We start from the raw sequence: 20,603 nt of genomic DNA on the forward strand, positions 1-20,603 counted from the left end.
AAACTTCAGTCTGTTCCCGCCGCATGTCCACTGCACCCACGTGCACAATCAGCTGTTTAGCTCCTCCATGCTTAGCCATAATATTTGGAAGGAGTGACGTTATCTCAGAAACAGTGGCGCTTGGAAAAGAATGTGTGTTTATCTTTTCATGCGTCACGTGACTTATCGCGCCGTCTCCAACCAAAACAATCTGCGTGACCTTGGCTCCTGGCACAGATCCTCCTCGCTGTATTTTGGCCACGTCATCTTTCCTTTTTTCATTTGATTCCATCTCTGAAAGTGGTAAAAATCTGTTTGTGAGCTGTATTTTAGGTGACTTCACGTTATCTTTGTATCGTTTAGGCTTTGCTCCAAGTTTGTTCCAAGAAACAGCCAATTTACTCAACAGGGCAAATCAAAGAGAGCAGCCATGTAGGATGCAGGCACATGCTCTGTGGTTTTATTGTGTAGAGGTCATCACATCTGCTTTACACGCAGAAGGTCCTGGGTTCGATCCCCAGTGAAACCAGCTGTGTGTTTCGTGCAAACTCTCATTGACTTTGAGCATGCTGTAAAGCTCCATGACTTTACTGTGCCCCTCTTGCTTACTGAAATAAAAGCTTCATCTGTTGAGCTCATATTGTGTTCAATAGCTACAGCGTACCTATCTTTCATTCAGTCCTCTAATTCTTTCAACAAGGTTTAAAGAGGTGCTCAAAGTTCAATTAGCCGCGGTGTGTGACCTAGCGAAGTCGATGTCAGACACTGTAATATTTTCTGGTCCCCTGCCCAATTGGATCAATGCTGAATTGTACAGCCGTCTCTCAGCATTCAACAACTGGTTATCCAGATGGTGCCCTCAAAACAACGTTGTCTTTATTGATAACTGCAGTGCGTTTTGGGGAAAGCCTGGGCTCATACGCAGGGATGGCATCCATCCGACTTCGGAGGGTACATCCCTATTAGTTCGGAATTTGACCGATACTCTTAGTCGTGTTAAGTGACCATCTAGGGATGAGCCCCGGGCGCAGAGCAGCAGTTTAAGACGCTCCTCTGTCGCTGAACTCTCGCCTGTTCTGTTACATGTGAAGTGTTCAGATTCAAGACAGATAGAGACTGTGTGTGTCCCTCGTGTTCCTCGTACAAATAATGCCAAAAAGTCACATCTCAGAAAAAATATTTCAGGCGTCAGACCAAATAACTTAAGGAAAATAACAATCACAAATGACACAAATATACAAATGAATAAACACGTAAAATATGGACTGCTAAACATTCGAGCAATTTCCTCCAAATCGCTCTTAGTTAATGAATTAATTAGTGACTATAACATAGATCTTCTAGCTCTAACTGAAACGTGGCTTCAACAAGACGACTACGTCAGACTAAATGAGTCCACCCCACCCACCCATGTTAACTTTCAGACTGCCAGGAGCACAGGCCGAGGTGGTGGTGTGGCAGTGATCTCACACTCAAGCCTACTCATGAGCCCTAAAACTAACAATGCATTTCACTCATTTGAAAGCCTTATGCTGTCGATCACATGTCCAAATATGAGAAACCAAAAAGGAGTTTTGTTCATAGTTATCTACCGACCTCCTGGTCCCTACTCAGAGTTTTTAACAGAGTTTTCTGACTTTATATCAAACTTAGTGTTAGCCTGGGATAAAATAGTTATAGCTGGAGACTTTAATATCCACGTGAACATGAGTGATGACGCTCTCAGTAATGCCTTCAGCGCCTTGTTAGACAGCATTGGTTTCACTCAGAATGTAAATAAACCGACTCACACTCACAAGAATACTCTGGATCTTGTCCTAACGTATGGAACAGAGATTAGTGACCTCATTGTCCTCCCTCAAAACCCTATATTGTCAGATCATTTCCTAATTACCTTTCAGTTTATTCTTAAAGATCATCCAGTCCCACAAAATAAAGTTATAATGAAAAGGACAATATCTGAAAAATCTATCTCAAAATTCAAAGAAATAATAGAGCCAATATTCAGTGACATGTCATGTGATCCTGCTGAGAACAGCTTTAGTCCCAGTTTAAGTGATCAATTTGTCGACTTGACCATGAATTCTCTGAAGTCTGCTCTTGACGTTGTCGCGCCGTTAAAACAGAAGGTCATTAGGCCAAAGCGCCTCCCCATGGTACAACCAAGAACTGCGTTCACATAAACAAAGAGTTAGAAAGTTAGAGGGATTATTTCGTCGCTCTCACACCGAAGAATCCCTAAAAGCATGGAAAAGTTGCCTGCTGTCCTATAAGCAGGCTCTGCGTAAGGCCCAAACCAGATATTATTCAAATCTAATAGAAGTCAACAAAAGTAACACTAAATTCCTTTTCAGCACTGTAGCTAGGCTAACAAACTGGTCAGACAAAACCAGGTTCACTTCTCGTTCCTATTGGTTTAGAATATACTTAGCAGAACGTTGTCCAGATTACCAATGCATTGAGATCATTTAGAAATGATTCCCCTCGCAAGTTCTGATTGATTGGCTTCAACGAAGATTACTGTCAGAGGATTATAGTGGTCATTTCTTTGTTTCATTTCTTGCTTATAATAAGTCCTATAAAAGTCCTGTCTCTCCAAGTCAAAGGATTCCTTCAACACGTCAATGCTTTTCATTTGAGTTTCTTTTGCAATGCGGTGAAACGTTTACGCCTTTTGTAATCCAGGCGTTGAATCATAAGCTTGGTCATGAGAAAACCAGCTCCAGATTTTAACAGCTTTGTTTAGTTTGTATGCTTTGGTTAGCTCCTTTCAGGGCGTAAGCACAGATTTTACCCAAAGATTCTTCATGTTTCTGCACTTTTTCAAAAGAGTAACGCTGCTCTCGGGGCACTCAAGGTTCCACTGAGATTTGAACTCGGATCGCTGGATTCAAAGTGTGCTAACCATTACACCATGGAACCGCAGACTGCTCCTTGGAAGGATAACGGTGATCCAAAGCTACAAGTCTTTACATCAATCATCCCTTGCCCAAAAAATTAGAAACAAGGAGTGCAAACAGTGCAAACAATCTTGATGTGCAGCAATACTTTTCCCTCTCTTAATGCAAAGTGTAGCAGCAGTAAACTTGAGGGAGAAAGGTATGGGTTTGAGGGCTCTTCTTGTGGGCTTTACTGTCCTTGTAAATATTTTTCATAGACAAAAGAGTAGGCATTTCCTTTTTACTAAACAGGCCCTTTGACCAAGGAAGCCCCAGCGCCGTAATGATTTCCTGGTTTCCTTACATAATTACATACAGTGGTTACTTCTGGGATCGAATTTCTTGCTTGCTCTGGCAAGGTGAGCAGTCGTCCCTGGGTGGGCTCGAATCACCAAACTTTCGCCTACCAGCAGAACGCGCTAGCCGATTGCGCCACAGAGGCGAGAATCTTGACATACCCATAAAAGGGTTACCCCTCTAATTGCAATTAGAAATGAAGAAAAACTCTGGATTCAGAGCGCTAACCGCTATACCGTTGAACCACACCTTTCTACAGGATGTCCTGTTTTGAAAATAAGTATGACATTTGATCATTGGGCTATATCAAAGAGAGCAGCATTGAAGTAGGCAAACTTCTGCTTCATGGTTTCATTGTGTGGTGGTCATCACATCTGCCCTACACGCAGAAGGTCTTGGGTACAACATTCAGCAAAACCAAACATGTTACCAAACATGTTCATGCTAACAATGTTCCAACGAAAGCATGCTGTTTATGTTTTATAGATCCTTTCCAGGCCATTTATGTCCTGATCTCGCAAAATATCCAAAAGACCCAGCGTTCCTATTCATTGTATTTTTGAGCAAAGACTAACCTTCAGGTACACCTGCCGAAACCCGGGATTGAACCAGGGACCTTTAGATCTTCAGTCTAACGCTCTCCCAACTGAGCTATTTCGGCTACTTTATTGACAAATTAGGCAAGGGAGCGAAACGTGTGGCATAACGTAGCGAGAAAATGAACTAGTTCTGTGTGTCCTTTTTTCTTTTCTTTCGATTAAACATAAAACAATACAGGACACGAACAGGGAGCAAAAATCTAAATAAAAAGAACATAAATGGCACTAAACATAAAATAAAAACAAAATCACATTTAAATGAAAATAGGGGTCCTACTTGGTCCAAAGTCGATCAAATTAGTGCTTATCCAAATTAAGCCTGAATGTCACTGTTTTCCATTCATCCAATGTCTAATGTCTGTTACTATGTCAGTCAAGTATTTGATCGTTGGCGTGGTTGGTGTCGAGCATTTCTTTGTGATGGCCTTTTTCTCTACAGCCAAAAATATGTTCCAAGGGTATCCATTTATTGTGTCCATGGCAGGAGTGTTGAGGCCCAAGTACATAGTTTTAAATTTGAGTGGGATGGCAAAGTCAAAAACAGTCTGCAGTGCCCTGTGAATTTCAGTCCATTATTTTTGAGCAACAGCACAGCCCCAAAACACCTGATAGTGGTTTGCCTGCTGGGTTCTCCAGCAGTTAGCATTTCCTTGTGAATAATGGGCACTTTGACATGGTGTGGTGAAAAAAACATATTTTTCCCCTTCAGGCATGTGATTTTGTGGTCTTCCTCAGGGCTGTTCCTACATTTCCACACTCTTGGTCAGACAAAACCAGGTTCACTTCTCGTTCCTATTGGTTTAGAATATACTTAGCAGAACGTTGTCCAGATTACCAATGCATTGAGATCATTTAGAAATGATTCCCCTCGCAAGTTCTGATTGATTGGCTTCAACGAAGATTACTGTCAGAGGATTATAGTGGTCATTTCTTTGTTTCATTTCTTGCTTATAATAAGTCCTATAAAAGTCCTGTCTCTCCAAGTCAAAGGATTCCTTCAACACGTCAATGCTTTTCATTTGAGTTTCTTTTGCAATGCGGTGAAACGTTTACGCCTTTTGTAATCCAGGCGTTGAATCATAAGCTTGGTCATGAGAAAACCAGCTCCAGATTTTAACAGCTTTGTTTAGTTTGTATGCTTTGGTTAGCTCCTTTCAGGGCGTAAGCACAGATTTTACCCAAAGATTCTTCATGTTTCTGCACTTTTTCAAAAGAGTAACGCTACTCTCGGGGCACTCAAGGTTCCACTGAGATTTGAACTTGGATCGCTGGATTCAAAGTGTGCTAACCATTACACCATGGAACCGCAGACTGCTGCTTGGAAGGATAACGGTGATCCAAAGCTACAAGTCTTTACATCAATCATCCCTTGCCCAAAAAATGAGAAACAAGGAGTGCAAACAGTGCAAACAATCTTGATGTGCAGCAATACTTTTCCCTCTCTTAATGCAAAGTGTAGCAGCAGTAAACTTGAGGGAGAAAGGTATGGGTTTGAGGGCTCTTCTTGTGGGCTTTACTGTCCTTGTAAATATTTTTCATAGACAAAAGAGTAGGCATTTCCTTTTTACTAAACAGGCCCTTTGACCAAGGAAGCCCCAGCGCCGTAATGATTTCCTGGTTTCCTTAAATAATTACGTACAGTGGTTACTTCTGGGATCGAATTTCTTGCTTGCTCTGGCAAGGTGAGCAGTCGTCCCTGGGTGGGCTCGAACCACCAAACTTTCGCCTACCAGCAGAACGCGCAAACCGATTGCGCCACAGAGGCGAGAATCTTGACATACCCATAAAAGGGTTACCCCTCTAATTGCAATTAGAAATGAAGAAAAACTCTGGATTCAGAGCGCTAACCGCTATACCGTTGAACCACACCTTTCTACAGGATGTCCTGTTTTGAAAATAAGTATGACATTTGATCATTGGGCTATATCAAAGAGCGCAGCATTGAAGTAGGCAAACTTCTGCTTCTTGGTTTCATTATGTGGTGGTCATCACATCTGCCCTACACGCAGAAGGTCTTGGGTACAACATTCAGCAAAACCAAACATGTTACCAAACATGTTCATGCTAACAATGTTCCAACGAAAGCATGCTGTTTATGTTTTATAGATCCTTTCCAGGCCATTTATGTCCTGATCTCGCAAAACACCCAATAGACCCAGCATTCCTATTCATTGTAGTTTTGAGCAAAGACTAGCATTCAGGTACACCTGCCGAAACCCGGGATTGAACCAGGGACCTTTAGATCTTCAGTCTAACGCTCTCTCAACTGAGCTATTTCGGCTACTTTATCAACAAATTAGGCAAGGGAGGGAAACGTGTGGCATAACGTAGCGAGAAAATGAACTAGTTCTGTGTGATCTTTTTTCTTTTCTTTCGATTAAACATAAAACAATACAGGACACGACCAGGGAGCAAAAATCGAAATAAAAAGAACATAAATAGCACTAAACATAAAATAAAAACAAAATCACATTTAAATGAAAATAGGGGTCCTACTTGGTCCAAAGTCGATCAAATTAGTGCTTATCCAAATTAAGCCTGAATGTCACTGTTTTCCATTCATCCAATGTCTAATGTCTGTTACTATGTCAGTCAAGTCTTTGATCGTTGGCGTGGTTGGTGTCGAGCATTTCTTTGTGATGGCCTTTTTCTCTACAGCCAAAAGTATGTTCCAAGGGTATCCATTTATTTTGTCCATGGCAGGAGTGTTGAGGCCCAAGTACATAGTTTTAAATTTGAGTGGGATGGCAAAGTCAAAAACAGTCTGCAGTGCCCTGTGAATTTCAGTCCATTATTTTTGAGCAACAGCACTGCCCCAAAACACCTGATAGTGGTTTCCCTGCTGGGTTCTCCAGCAGTTAGCATTTCCTTGTGAATAATGGGCACTTTGACATGGTTTGGTGAAAAAAACATATTTTTCCCCTTCAGGCATGTGATTTTGTGGTCTTCCTCAGGGCTGTTCCTACATTTCCACACTCTTGGTCAGACAAAACCAGGTTCACTTCTCGTTCCCATTGGTTTAGAATATACTTAGCAGAACGTTGTCCAGATTACCAATGCATTGAGATCATTTAGAAATGATTCCCCTCGCAAATTCTGATTGATTGGCTTCAACGAAGATTACTGTCAGAGGATTATAGTGGTCATTTCTTTGTTTCATTTCTTGCTTATAATAAGTCCTATAAAAGTCCTGTCTCTCCAAGTCAAAGGATTCCTTCAACACGTCAATGCTTTTCATTTGAGTTTCTTTTGCAATGCGGTGAAACGTTTACGCCTTTTGTAATCCAGGCGTTGAATCATAAGCTTGGTCATGAGAAAACCAGCTCCAGATTTTAACAGCTTTGTTTAGTTTGTATGCTTTGGTTAGCTCCTTTCAGGGCGTAAGCACAGATTTTACCCAAAGATTCTTCATGTTTCTGCACTTTTTCAAAAGAGTAACGCTGCTCTCGGGGCACTCAAGGTTCCACTGAGATTTGAACTCGGATCGCTGGATTCAAAGTGTGCTAACCATTACACCATGGAACCGCAGACTGCTCCTTGGAAGGATAACGGTGATCCAAAGCTACAAGTCTTTACATCAATCATCCCTTGCCCAAAAAATTAGAAACAAGGAGTGCAAACAGTGCAAACAATCTTGATGTGCAGCAATACTTTTCCCTCTCTTAATGCAAAGTGTAGCAGCAGTAAACTTGAGGGAGAAAGGTATGGGTTTGAGGGCTCTTCTTGTGGGCTTTACTGTCCTTGTAAATATTTTTCATAGACAAAAGAGTAGGCATTTCCTTTTTACTAAACAGGCCCTTTGACCAAGGAAGCCCCAGCGCCGTAATGATTTCCTGGTTTCCTTACATAATTACATACAGTGGTTACTTCTGGGATCGAATTTCTTGCTTGCTCTGGCAAGGTGAGCAGTCGTCCCTGGGTGGGCTCGAATCACCAAACTTTCGCCTACCAGCAGAACGCGCTAGCCGATTGCGCCACAGAGGCGAGAATCTTGACATACCCATAAAAGGGTTACCCCTCTAATTGCAATTAGAAATGAAGAAAAACTCTGGATTCAGAGCGCTAACCACTATACCGTTGAACCACACCTTTCTACAGGATGTCCTGTTTTGAAAATAAGTATGACATTTGATCATTGGGCTATATCAAAGAGAGCAGCATTGAAGTAGGCAAACTTCTGCTTCATGGTTTCATTGTGTGGTGGTCATCACATCTGCCCTACACGCAGAAGGTCTTGGGTACAACATTCAGCAAAACCAAACATGTTACCAAACATGTTCATGCTAACAATGTTCCAACGAAAGCATGCTGTTTATGTTTTATAGATCCTTTCCAGGCCATTTATGTCCTGATCTCGCAAAATATCCAAAAGACCCAGCGTTCCTATTCATTGTATTTTTGAGCAAAGACTAACATTCAGGTACGCCTGCCGAAACCCGGGATTGAACCAGGGACCTTTAGATCTTCAGTCTAACGCTCTCCCAACTGAGCTATTTCGGCTACTTTATTGACAAATTAGGCAAGGGAGCGAAACGTGTGGCATAACGTAGCGAGAAAATGAACTAGTTCTGTGTGTCCTTTTTTCTTTTCTTTCGATTAAACATAAAACAATACAGGACACGAACAGGGAGCAAAAATCTAAATAAAAAGAACATAAATGGCACTAAACATAAAATAAAAACAAAATCACATTTAAATGAAAATAGGGGTCCTACTTGGTCCAAAGTCGATCAAATTAGTGCTTATCCAAATTAAGCCTGAATGTCACTGTTTTCCATTCATCCAATGTCTAATGTCTGTTACTATGTCAGTCAAGTATTTGATCGTTGGCGTGGTTGGTGTCGAGCATTTCTTTGTGATGGCCTTTTTCTCTACAGCCAAAAATATGTTCCAAGGGTATCCATTTATTGTGTCCATGGCAGGAGTGTTGAGGCCCAAGTACATAGTTTTAAATTTGAGTGGGATGGCAAAGTCAAAAACAGTCTGCAGTGCCCTGTGAATTTCAGTCCATTATTTTTGAGCAACAGCACAGCCCCAAAACACCTGATAGTGGTTTGCCTGCTGGGTTCTCCAGCAGTTAGCATTTCCTTGTGAATAATGGGCACTTTGACATGGTGTGGTGAAAAAAACATATTTTTCCCCTTCAGGCATGTGATTTTGTGGTCTTCCTCAGGGCTGTTCCTACATTTCCACACTCTTGGTCAGACAAAACCAGGTTCACTTCTCGTTCCTATTGGTTTAGAATATACTTAGCAGAACGTTGTCCAGATTACCAATGCATTGAGATCATTTAGAAATGATTCCCCTCGCAAGTTCTGATTGATTGGCTTCAACGAAGATTACTGTCAGAGGATTATAGTGGTCATTTCTTTGTTTCATTTCTTGCTTATAATAAGTCCTATAAAAGTCCTGTCTCTCCAAGTCAAAGGATTCCTTCAACACGTCAATGCTTTTCATTTGAGTTTCTTTTGCAATGCGGTGAAACGTTTACGCCTTTTGTAATCCAGGCGTTGAATCATAAGCTTGGTCATGAGAAAACCAGCTCCAGATTTTAACAGCTTTGTTTAGTTTGTATGCTTTGGTTAGCTCCTTTCAGGGCGTAAGCACAGATTTTACCCAAAGATTCTTCATGTTTCTGCACTTTTTCAAAAGAGTAACGCTACTCTCGGGGCACTCAAGGTTCCACTGAGATTTGAACTTGGATCGCTGGATTCAAAGTGTGCTAACCATTACACCATGGAACCGCAGACTGCTGCTTGGAAGGATAACGGTGATCCAAAGCTACAAGTCTTTACATCAATCATCCCTTGCCCAAAAAATGAGAAACAAGGAGTGCAAACAGTGCAAACAATCTTGATGTGCAGCAATACTTTTCCCTCTCTTAATGCAAAGTGTAGCAGCAGTAAACTTGAGGGAGAAAGGTATGGGTTTGAGGGCTCTTCTTGTGGGCTTTACTGTCCTTGTAAATATTTTTCATAGACAAAAGAGTAGGCATTTCCTTTTTACTAAACAGGCCCTTTGACCAAGGAAGCCCCAGCGCCGTAATGATTTCCTTACATAATTACATACAGTGGTTACTTCTGGGATTGAATTTCTTGCTTGCTCTGGCAAGGTGAGCAGTAGTCCCTGGGTGGGCTCAAACCACCAAACTTTCGCCTACCAGCAGAACGCGCTAGCCGATTGCGCCACAGAGGCGAGAATCTTGACATACCCATAAAAGGGTTACCCCTCTAATTGCAATTAGAAATGAAGAAAAACTCTGGATTCAGAGCGCTAACCGCTATACCGTTGAACCACACCTTTCTACAGGATGTCCTGTTTTGAAAATAAGTATGACATTTGATCATTGGGCTATATCAAAGAGAGCAGCGTTGAAGTAGACAAACTTCTGCTTCATGGTTTCATTGTGTGGTGGTCATCACATCTGCCCTACACGCAGAAGGTCTTGGGTACAACATTCAGCAAAACCAAACATGTTACCAAACATGTTCATGCTAACAATGTTCCAACGAAAGCATGCTGTTTATGTTTTATAGATCCTTTCCAGGCCATTTATGTCCTGATCTCGCAAAATATCCAAAAGACCCAGCATTCCTATTCATTGTATTTTTGAGCAAAGACTAACATTCAGGTACACCTGCCGAAACCTGGGATTGAACCAGGGACCTTTAGATCTTCAGTCTAACGCTCTCCCAACTGAGCTATTTCGGCTACTTTATTGACAAATTAGGCAAGGGAGCGAAACGTGTGGCATAACGTAGCGAGAAAATGAACTAGTTCTGTGTGTCCTTTTTTCTTTTCTTTCGATTAAACATAAAACAATACAGGACACGACCAGGGAGCAAAAATCTAAATAAAAAGAACATAAATGGCACTAAACATAAAATAAAAACAAAATCACATTTAAATGAAAATAGGGGTCCTACTTGGTCCAAAGTCGATCAAATTAGTGCTTATCAAAATTAAGCCTGAATGTTACTGTTTTCCATTCATCCAATGTCTAATGTCTGTTACTATGTCAGTCAAGTATTTGATCGTTGGCGTGGTTGGTGTCGAGCATTTCTTTGTGATGGCCTTTTTCTCTACAGCCAAAAATATGTTCCAAGGGTATCCATTTATTGTGTCCATGGCAGGAGTGTTGAGGCCCAAGTACATAGTTTTAAATTTGAGTGGGATGGCAAAGTCAAAAACAGTCTGCAGTGCCCTGTGAATTTCAGTCCATTATTTTTGAGCAACAGCACAGCCCCAAAACACCTGATAGTGGTTTGCCTGCTGGGTTCTCCAGCAGTTAGCATTTCCTTGTGAATAATGGGCACTTTGACATGGTGTGGTGAAAAAAACATATTTTTCCCCTTCAGGCAAGTGATTTTGTGGTCTTCCTCAGGGCTGTTCCTACATTTCCACACTCTTGGTCAGACAAAACCAGTTTCACTTCTCTTTCCTATTGGTTTAGAATATACTTAGCAGAACGTTGTCCAGATTACCAATGCATTGAGATCATTTAGAAATGATTCCCCTCGCAAGTTCTGATTGATTGGCTTCAACGAAGATTACTGTCAGAGGATTATAGTGGTCATTTCTTTGTTTCATTTCTTGCTTATAATAAGTCCTATAAAAGTCCTGTCTCTCCAAGTCAAAGGATTCCTTCAACACGTCAATGCTTTTCATTTGAGTTTCTTTTGCAATGCGGTGAAACGTTTACGCCTTTTGTAATCCAGGCGTTGAATCATAAGCTTGGTCATGAGAAAACCAGCTCCAGATTTTAACAGCTTTGTTTAGTTTGTATGCTTTGGTTATCTCCTTTCAGGGCGTAAGCACAGATTTTACCCAAAGATTCTTCATGTTTCTGCACTTTTTCAAAAGAGTAACGCTGCTCTCGGGGCACTCAAGGTTCCACTGAGATTTGAACTCGGATCGCTGGATTCAAAGTGTGCTAACCATTACACCATGGAACCGCAGACTGCTCCTTGGAAGGATAACGGTGATCCAAAGCTACAAGTCTTTACATCAATCATCCCTTGCCCAAAAAATGAGAAACAAGGAGTGCAAACAGTGCAAACAATCTTTATGTGCAGCAATACTTTTCCCTCTCTTAATGCAAAGTGTAGCAGCAGTAAACTTGAGGGAGAAAGGTAAGGGTTTGAGGGCTCTTCTTGTGGGCTTTACTGTCCTTGTAAATATTTTTCATAGACAAAAGAGTAGGCATTTCCTTTTTACTAAACAGGCCCTTTGACCAAGGAAGCCCCAGCGCCGTAATGATTTCCTGGTTTCCTTACATAATTACATACAGTGGTTACTTCTGGGATCGAATTTCTTGCTTGCTCTGGCAAGGTGAGCAGTCGTCCCTGGGTGGGCTCGAACCACCAAACTTTCGCCTACCAGCAGAACGCGCAAACCGATTGCGCCACAGAGGCGAGAATCTTGACATACCCATAAAAGGGTTACCCCTCTAATTGCAATTAGAAATGAAGAAAAACTCTGGATTCAGAGCGCTAACCGCTATACCGTTGAACCACACCTTTCTACAGGATGTCCTGTTTTGAAAATAAGTATGACATTTGATCATTGGGCTATATCAAAGAGCGCAGCATTGAAGTAGGCAAACTTCTGCTTCTTGGTTTCATTATGTGGTGGTCATCACATCTGCCCTACACGCAGAAGGTCTTGGGTACAACATTCAGCAAAACCAAACATGTTACCAAACATGTTCATGCTAACAATGTTCCAACGAAAGCATGCTGTTTATGTTTTATAGATCCTTTCCAGGCCATTTATGTCCTGATCTCGCAAAACACCCAATAGACCCAGCATTCCTATTCATTGTAGTTTTGAGCAAAGACTAGCATTCAGGTACACCTGCCGAAACCCGGGATTGAACCAGGGACCTTTAGATCTTCAGTCTAACGCTCTCTCAACTGAGCTATTTCGGCTACTTTATCAACAAATTAGGCAAGGGAGGGAAACGTGTGGCATAACGTAGCGAGAAAATGAACTAGTTCTGTGTGATCTTTTTTCTTTTCTTTCGATTAAACATAAAACAATACAGGACACGACCAGGGAGCAAAAATCGAAATAAAAAGAACATAAATAGCACTAAACATAAAATAAAAACAAAATCACATTTAAATGAAAATAGGGGTCCTACTTGGTCCAAAGTCGATCAAATTAGTGCTTATCCAAATTAAGCCTGAATGTCACTGTTTTCCATTCATCCAATGTCTAATGTCTGTTACTATGTCAGTCAAGTCTTTGATCGTTGGCGTGGTTGGTGTCGAGCATTTCTTTGTGATGGCCTTTTTCTCTACAGCCAAAAGTATGTTCCAAGGGTATCCATTTATTTTGTCCATGGCAGGAGTGTTGAGGCCCAAGTACATAGTTTTAAATTTGAGTGGGATGGCAAAGTCAAAAACAGTCTGCAGTGCCCTGTGAATTTCAGTCCATTATTTTTGAGCAACAGCACTGCCCCAAAACACCTGATAGTGGTTTCCCTGCTGGGTTCTCCAGCAGTTAGCATTTCCTTGTGAATAATGGGCACTTTGACATGGTTTGGTGAAAAAAACATATTTTTCCCCTTCAGGCATGTGATTTTGTGGTCTTCCTCAGGGCTGTTCCTACATTTCCACACTCTTGGTCAGACAAAACCAGGTTCACTTCTCGTTCCCATTGGTTTAGAATATACTTAGCAGAACGTTGTCCAGATTACCAATGCATTGAGATCATTTAGAAATGATTCCCCTCGCAAATTCTGATTGATTGGCTTCAACGAAGATTACTGTCAGAGGATTATAGTGGTCATTTCTTTGTTTCATTTCTTGCTTATAATAAGTCCTATAAAAGTCCTGTCTCTCCAAGTCAAAGGATTCCTTCAACACATCAATGCTTTTCATTTGAGTTTCTTTTGCAATGCGGTGAAACGTTTACGCCTTTTGTAATCCAGGCGTTGAATCATAAGCTTGGTCATAAGAAAACCAGCTCCAGATTTTAACAGCTTTGTTTAGTTTGTATGCTTTGGTTAGCTCCTTTCAGGGCGTAAGCACAGATTTTACCCAAAGATTCTTCATGTTTCTGCACTTTTTCAAAAGAGTAACGCTACTCTCGGGGTACTCAAGGTTCCACTGAGATTTGAACTCGGATCGCTGGATTCAAAGTGTGCTAACCATTACACCATGGAACCGCAGACTGCTCCTTGGAAGGATAACGGTGATCCAAAGCTACAAGTCTTTACATCAATCATCCCTTGCCCAAAAAATGAGAAACAAGGAGTGCAAACAGTGCAAACAATCTTGATGTGCAGCAATACTTTTCCCTCTCTTAATGCAAAGTGTAGCAGCAGTAAACTTGAGGGAGAAAGTTATGGGTTTGAGGGCTCTTCTTGTGGGCTTTACTGTCCTTGTAAATATTTTTCATAGACAAAAGAGTAGGCATTTCCTGTTAACTAAACAGGCCCTTTGCCCAAGGAAGCCCCAGCGCCGTAATGATTTCCTGGTTTCCTTACATAATTACATACAGTGATTACTTCTGGGATTGTATCTCTTGCTTGCTCTGGCAAGGTGAGCAGTCGTCCCTGGGTGGGCTCAAACCACCAACCTTTCGCCTATCAGCAGAACGCGCTAGCCGATTGCGCCACAGAGGCGAGAATCTTAACATACCCATGAAAGGGTTACCTCTCTAATTGCAATTAGAAATGAAGAAAAACTCTGGATTCAGAGCGCTAACCGCTATACCGTTGAACCACACCTTTCTACAGGATGTCCTGTTTTGAAAATAAGTATGACATTTGATCATTGGGCTATATCAAAGAGAGCAGCATTGAAGTAGGCAAACTTCTGCTTCATGGTTTCATTGTGTGGTGGTCATCACATCTGCCCTACACGCAGAAGGTCTTGGGTACAACATTCAGCAAAACCAAACATGTTACCAAACATGTTCATGCTAACAATGTTCCAACGAAAGCATGCTGTTTATGTTTTATAGATCCTTTCCAGGCCATTTATGTCCTGATCTCGCAAAATATCCAAAAGACCCAGCGTTCCTATTCATTGTATTTTTGAGCAAAGACTAACGGGATTGAACCAGGGACCTTTAGATCTTCAGTCTAACGCTCTCCCAACTGAGCTATTTCGGCTACTTTATTGACAAATTAGGCAAGGGAGGGAAACGTGTGGCATAACGTAGCGAGAAAATGAACTAGTTCTGTGTGTCCTTTTTTCTTTTCTTTCGATTAAACATAAAACAATACAGGACACGACCAGGGAGCAAAAATCGAAATAAAAAGAACATAAATGGCACTAAACATAAAATAAAAACAAAATCACATTTAAATGAAAATAGGGGTCCTACTTGGTCCAAAGTCGATCAAATTAGTGCTTATCCAAATTAAGCCTGAATGTCACTGTTTTCCATTCATCCAATGTCTAATGTCTGTTACTATGTCAGTCAAGTCTTTGATCGTTGGCGTGGTTGGTGTCGAGCATTTCTTTGTGATGGCCTTTTTCTCTACAGCCAAAAATATGTTCCAAGGGTATCCATTTATTGTGTCCATGGCAGGAGTGTTGAGGCCCAAGTACATAGTTTTAAATTTGAGTGGGATGGCAAAGTCAAAAACAGTCTGCAGTGCCCTGTGAATTTCAGTCCATTATTTTTGAGCAACAGCACAGCCCCAAAACACCTGATAGTGGTTTGCCTGCTGGGTTCTCCAGCAGTTAGCATTTCCTTGTGAATAATGGGCACTTTGACATGGTGTGGTGAAAAAAACATATTTTTCCCCTTCAGGCAAGTGATTTTGTGGTCTTCCTCAGGGCTGTTCCTACATTTCCACACTCTTGGTCAGACAAAACCAGGTTCACTTCTCGTTCCTATTGGTTTAGAATATACTTAGCAGAACGTTGTCCAGATTACCAATGCATTGAGATCATTTAGAAATGATTCCCCTCGCAAGTTCTGATTGATTGGCTTCAACGAAGATTACTGTCAGAGGATCATAGTGGTCATTTCTTTGTTTCATTTCTTGCTTATAATAAGTCCTATAAAAGTCCTGTCTCTCCAAGTCAAAGGATTCCTTCAACACGTCAATGCTTTTCATTTGAGTTTCTTTTGCAATGCGGTGAAACGTTTACGCCTTTTGTAATCCAGGCGTTGAATCATAAGCTTGGTCTTGAGAAAACCAGCTCCAGATTTTAACAGCTTTGTTTAGTTTGTATGCTTTGGTTAGCTCCTTTCAGGGCGTAAGCACAGATTTTACCCAAAGATTCTTCATGTTTCTGCACTTTTTCAAAAGAGTAACGCTACTCTCGGGGCACTCAAGGTTCCACTGAGATTTGAACTCGGATCGCTGGATTCAAAGTGTGCTAACCATTACACCATGGAACCGCAGACTGCTCCTTGGAAGGATAACGGTGATCCAAAGCTACAAGTCTTTACATCAATCATCCCTTGCCCAAAAAATGAGAAACAAGGAGTGCAAACAGTGCAAACAATCTTGATGTGCAGCAATACTTTTCCCTCTCTTAATGCAAAGTGTAGCAGCAGTAAACTTGAGGGAGAAAGGTATGAGGGATCTTCTTGTGGGCTTTACTGTCCTTGTAAATATTTTTCATAGACAAAAGAGTAGGCATTTCCTTTTTACTAAACAGGCCCTTTGACCAAGGAAGCCCCAGCGCCGTAATGATTTCCTGGTTTCCTTACATAATTACATACAGTGGTTACTTCTGGGATTGTATCTCTTGCTTGCTCTGGCAAGGTGAGCAGTCAACCCTGGGTGGGCTCGAACCACCAACCTTTTGCCTATCAGCAGAACACGCTAGCCGATTGCGCCACAGAGGCGAGAATCTTGACATACCCATAAAAGGGTTACCCCTCTAATTGCAATTAGAAATGAAGAAAAACTCTGGATTCAGAGCGCTAACCGCTATACCGTTGAACCACACCTTTCTACAGGATGTCCTGTTTTGAAAATAAGTATGACATTTGATCATTGGGCTATATCAAAGAGCGCAGCATTGAAGTAGGCAAACTTCTGCTTCTTGGTTTCATTATGTGGTGGTCATCACATCTGCCCTACACGCAGAAGGTCTTGGGTACAACATTCAGCAAAACCAAACATGTTACCAAACATGTTCATGCTAACAATGTTCCAACGAAAGCATGCTGTTTATGTTTCATAGATCCTTTCCAGGCCATTTATGTCCTGATCTCGCAAAATACCCAATAGACCCAGCATTCCTATTCATTGTATTTTTGAGCAAAGACTAGCGTTCAGGTACACCTGCCGAAACCCGGGAATGAACCAGGCACCTTTAGATCTTCAGTCTAACGCTCTCCCAACTGAGCTATTTCGGCTACTTTATCTACATATTAGGCAAGGGAGGGAAACGTGTGGCATAACGTAGCGAGAAAATGAACTAGTTCTGTGTGTCCTTTTTTCTTTTCTTTCGATTAAACATAAAACAATACAGGACACGACCAGAGAGCAAAAATCGAAATAAAAAGAACATAAATAGCACTAAACATAAAATAAATACAAAATCACATTTAAATGAAAATAGGGGTCCTACTTGGTCCAAAGTCGATCAAATTAGTGCTTATCCAAATTAAGCCTGAATGTCACTGTTTTCCATTCATCCAATGTCTAATGTCTGTTACTATGTCAGTCAAGTCTTTGATCGTTGGCGTGGTTGGTGTCGAGCATTTCTTTGTGATGGCCTTTTTCTCTACAGCCAAAAGTATGTTCCAAGGGTATCCATTTATTTTGTCCATGGCAGGAGTGTTGAGGCCCAAGTACATAGTTTTAAATTTGAGTGGGATGGCAAAGTCAAAAACAGTCTGCAGTGCCCTGTGAATTTCAGTCCATTATTTTTGAGCAACAGCACTGCCCCAAAACACCTGATAGTGGTTTCCCTGCTGGGTTCTCCAGCAGTTAGCATTTCCTTGTGAATAATGGGCACTTTGACATGGTTTGGTGAAAAAAACATATTTTTCCCCTTCAGGCATGTGATTTTGTGGTCTTCCTCAGGGCTGTTCCTACATTTCCACACTCTTGGTCAGACAAAACCAGGTTCACTTCTCGTTCCCATTGGTTTAGAATATACTTAGCAGAACGTTGTCCAGATTACCAATGCATTGAGATCATTTAGAAATGATTCCCTCGCAAGTTCTGATTGATTGGCTTCAACGAAGATTACTGTCAGAGGATTATAGTGGTCATTTCTTTGTTTCATTTCTTGCTTATAATAAGTCCTATAAAAGTCCTGTCTCTCCAAGTCAAAGGATTCCTTCAACACATCAATGCTTTTCATTTGAGTTTCTTTTGCAATGCGGTGAAACGTTTACGCCTTTTGTAATCCAGGCGTTGAATCATAAGCTTGGTCATAAGAAAACCAGCTCCAGATTTTAACAGCTTTGTTTAGTTTGTATGCTTTGGTTAGCTCCTTTCAGGGCGTAAGCACAGATTTTACCCAAAGATTCTTCATGTTTCTGCACTTTTTCAAAAGAGTAACGCTACTCTCGGGGTACTCAAGGTTCCACTGAGATTTGAACTCGGATCGCTGGATTCAAAGTGTGCTAACCATTACACCATGGAACCGCAGACTGCTCCTTGGAAGGATAACGGTGATCCAAAGCTACAAGTCTTTACATCAATCATCCCTTGCCCAAAAAATGAGAAACAAGGAGTGCAAACAGTGCAAACAATCTTGATGTGCAGCAATACTTTTCCCTCTCTTAATGCAAAGTGTAGCAGCAGTAAACTTGAGGGAGAAAGGTATGGGTTTGAGGGCTCTTCTTGTGGGCTTTACTGTCCTTGTAAATATTTTTCATAGACAAAAGAGTAGGCATTTCCTGTTAACTAAACAGGCCCTTTGACCAAGGAAGCCCCAGCGCCGTAATGATTTCCTGGTTTCCTTACATAATTACATACAGTGATTACTTCTGGGATTGTATCTCTTGCTTGCTCTGGCAAGGTGAGCAGTCGTCCCTGGGTGGGCTCAAACCACCAACCTTTCACCTATCAGCAGAACGCACTAGCCGATTGCGCCACAGAGGCGAGAATCTTAACATACCCATGAAAGGGTTACCCCTCTAATTGCAATTAGAAATGAAGAAAAACTCTGGATTCAGAGCGCTAACCGCTATACCGTTGAACCACACCTTTCTACAGGATGTCCTGTTTTGAAAATAAGTATGACATTTGATCATTGGGCTATATCAAAGAGAGCAGCATTGAAGTAGGCAAACTTCTGCTTCATGGTTTCATTGTGTGGTGGTCATCACATCTGCCCTACACGCAGAAGGTCTTGGGTACAACATTCAGCGAAACCAAACATGTTACCAAACATGTTCATGCTAACAATGTTCCAACGAAAGCATGCTGTTTATGTTTTATAGATCCTTTCCAGGCCATTTATGTCCTGATCTCGCAAAATATCCAATAGACCCAGCATTCCTATTCATTGTATTTTTGAGCAAAGACTAACATTCAGGTACACATGCCGAAACCCGGGATTGAACCAGGAATAACGTAGCGAGAAAATGAACTAGTTCTGTGTGTCCTTTTTTCTTTTCTTTTGATTAAACATAAAACAATACAGGACACGACCAGGGAGCAAAAATCGTAATTAAAAGAACTTAATAGTTACATAAAACATAACATAACATAAAATAAAAACAAAATCACATTTAAATGAAAATAGGGGGCCTACTTGGTCCAAGTCGATCAAATTAGTGCTTATCCAAGTTAAGCCTGAATGTCACTGTTTTCCATTCATCCAATGTCTAATGTCTGTTACTTTGTCAGTCAAGTCTTTGATCGTTGGCGTGGTTGGTGTCGAGCATTTCTTTGTGATGGCCTTTTTCTCTACAGCCAAAAGTATGTTCCAAGGGTATCCATTTATTGTGTCCATGGCAGGAGTGTTGAGGCCCAAGTACATAGTTTTAAATTTGAGTGGGATGGAAAAGTCAAAAACAGTCTGCAGTGCCCTGTGAATTTCAGTCCATTATTTTTGAGCAACAGCACAGCCCCAACACACCTGATAGTGGTTTGCCTGCTGGGTTCTCCAGCAGTTAGCATTTCCTTGTGAATAATGGGCACTTTGACATGGTGTGGTGAAAAAAACATATTTTTCCCCTTCAGGCATGTGATTTTGTGGTCTTCCTCAGGGCTGTTCCTACATTTCCACACTCTTGGTCAGACAAAACCAGGTTAACTTCTCGTTCCCATTGGTTTAGAATATACTTAACAGAACGTTGTTCAGATTACCAATGCATTGAGATCATTTAGAAATGATTCCCCTCGCAAGTTCTGATTGATTGGTTTCAACAAAGATTACTGTCAGAGGATTATAGTGGTCATTTCTTTGTTTCATTTCTTGCTTATAATAAGTCCTATAAAAGTCCTGTCTCTCCAAGTCAAAGGATTCCTTCAACACATCAATGCTTTTCATTTGATTTTCTTTTGCAATGCGGTGAAACGTTTACGCCTTTTGTAATCCAGGCGTTGAATCATAAGCTTGGTCATAAGAAAACCAGCTCCAGATTTTAACAGCTTTGTTTAGTTTGCATGCTTTGGTTAGCTCCTTTCAGGGGGTAAGCACAGATTTTACCCAAAGATTCTTCATGTTTCTGCACTTTTTCAAAAGAGTAGCGCTGCTCTCGGTGACTCAAGGTTCCACCGAGATTTAAACTCGGATCGCTGGATTCAGAGTCCAGAGTGCTAACCATTACACCATGGAACCGCAGACTCCTCCTTGGAAGGATAACGGTCATCCAAAGCTACAAGTCTTTACGTCAATCATCC

At 41.3% G+C, this 20,603-nt stretch overlaps 8 non-coding genes across 8 annotated transcripts; 1 reads left to right on the plus strand and 7 right to left on the minus strand.

Annotated features, from left to right (window-relative positions):
• Nucleotides 1-435: 435 nt before the first annotated feature.
• Nucleotides 436-508, plus strand: trnav-uac (transfer RNA valine (anticodon UAC)). Its single transcript has one exon. It is a non-coding gene; the product is annotated as a tRNA-Val (tRNA).
• Nucleotides 509-3,803: 3,295 nt separating this feature from the next.
• On the minus strand, nucleotides 3,804-3,876 carry trnaf-gaa (transfer RNA phenylalanine (anticodon GAA)). Its single transcript has one exon. It is a non-coding gene; the product is annotated as a tRNA-Phe (tRNA).
• Nucleotides 3,877-6,022: 2,146 nt separating this feature from the next.
• trnaf-gaa (transfer RNA phenylalanine (anticodon GAA)) lies at nucleotides 6,023-6,095 on the minus strand. The gene has a single exon. It is a non-coding gene; the product is annotated as a tRNA-Phe (tRNA).
• A 2,146-nt stretch (nucleotides 6,096-8,241) lies between these two features.
• trnaf-gaa (transfer RNA phenylalanine (anticodon GAA)) lies at nucleotides 8,242-8,314 on the minus strand. The gene has a single exon. It is a non-coding gene; the product is annotated as a tRNA-Phe (tRNA).
• A 2,138-nt stretch (nucleotides 8,315-10,452) lies between these two features.
• On the minus strand, nucleotides 10,453-10,525 carry trnaf-gaa (transfer RNA phenylalanine (anticodon GAA)). The gene has a single exon. It is a non-coding gene; the product is annotated as a tRNA-Phe (tRNA).
• A 2,146-nt stretch (nucleotides 10,526-12,671) lies between these two features.
• Nucleotides 12,672-12,744, minus strand: trnaf-gaa (transfer RNA phenylalanine (anticodon GAA)). The gene has a single exon. It is a non-coding gene; the product is annotated as a tRNA-Phe (tRNA).
• Nucleotides 12,745-17,079: 4,335 nt separating this feature from the next.
• On the minus strand, nucleotides 17,080-17,152 carry trnaf-gaa (transfer RNA phenylalanine (anticodon GAA)). The gene has a single exon. It is a non-coding gene; the product is annotated as a tRNA-Phe (tRNA).
• A 3,317-nt stretch (nucleotides 17,153-20,469) lies between these two features.
• Nucleotides 20,470-20,541, minus strand: trnaq-cug (transfer RNA glutamine (anticodon CUG)). Its single transcript has one exon. It is a non-coding gene; the product is annotated as a tRNA-Gln (tRNA).
• Nucleotides 20,542-20,603: the final 62 nt, after the last annotated feature.

This window comes from Eucyclogobius newberryi, unplaced genomic scaffold (assembly GCF_026437365.1).
Source record: "Eucyclogobius newberryi isolate DKJ021-1_F unplaced genomic scaffold, fEucNew1.0.hap1 SCAF_8, whole genome shotgun sequence".
Lineage (NCBI taxonomy): Eukaryota > Metazoa > Chordata > Actinopteri > Gobiiformes > Gobiidae > Eucyclogobius > Eucyclogobius newberryi.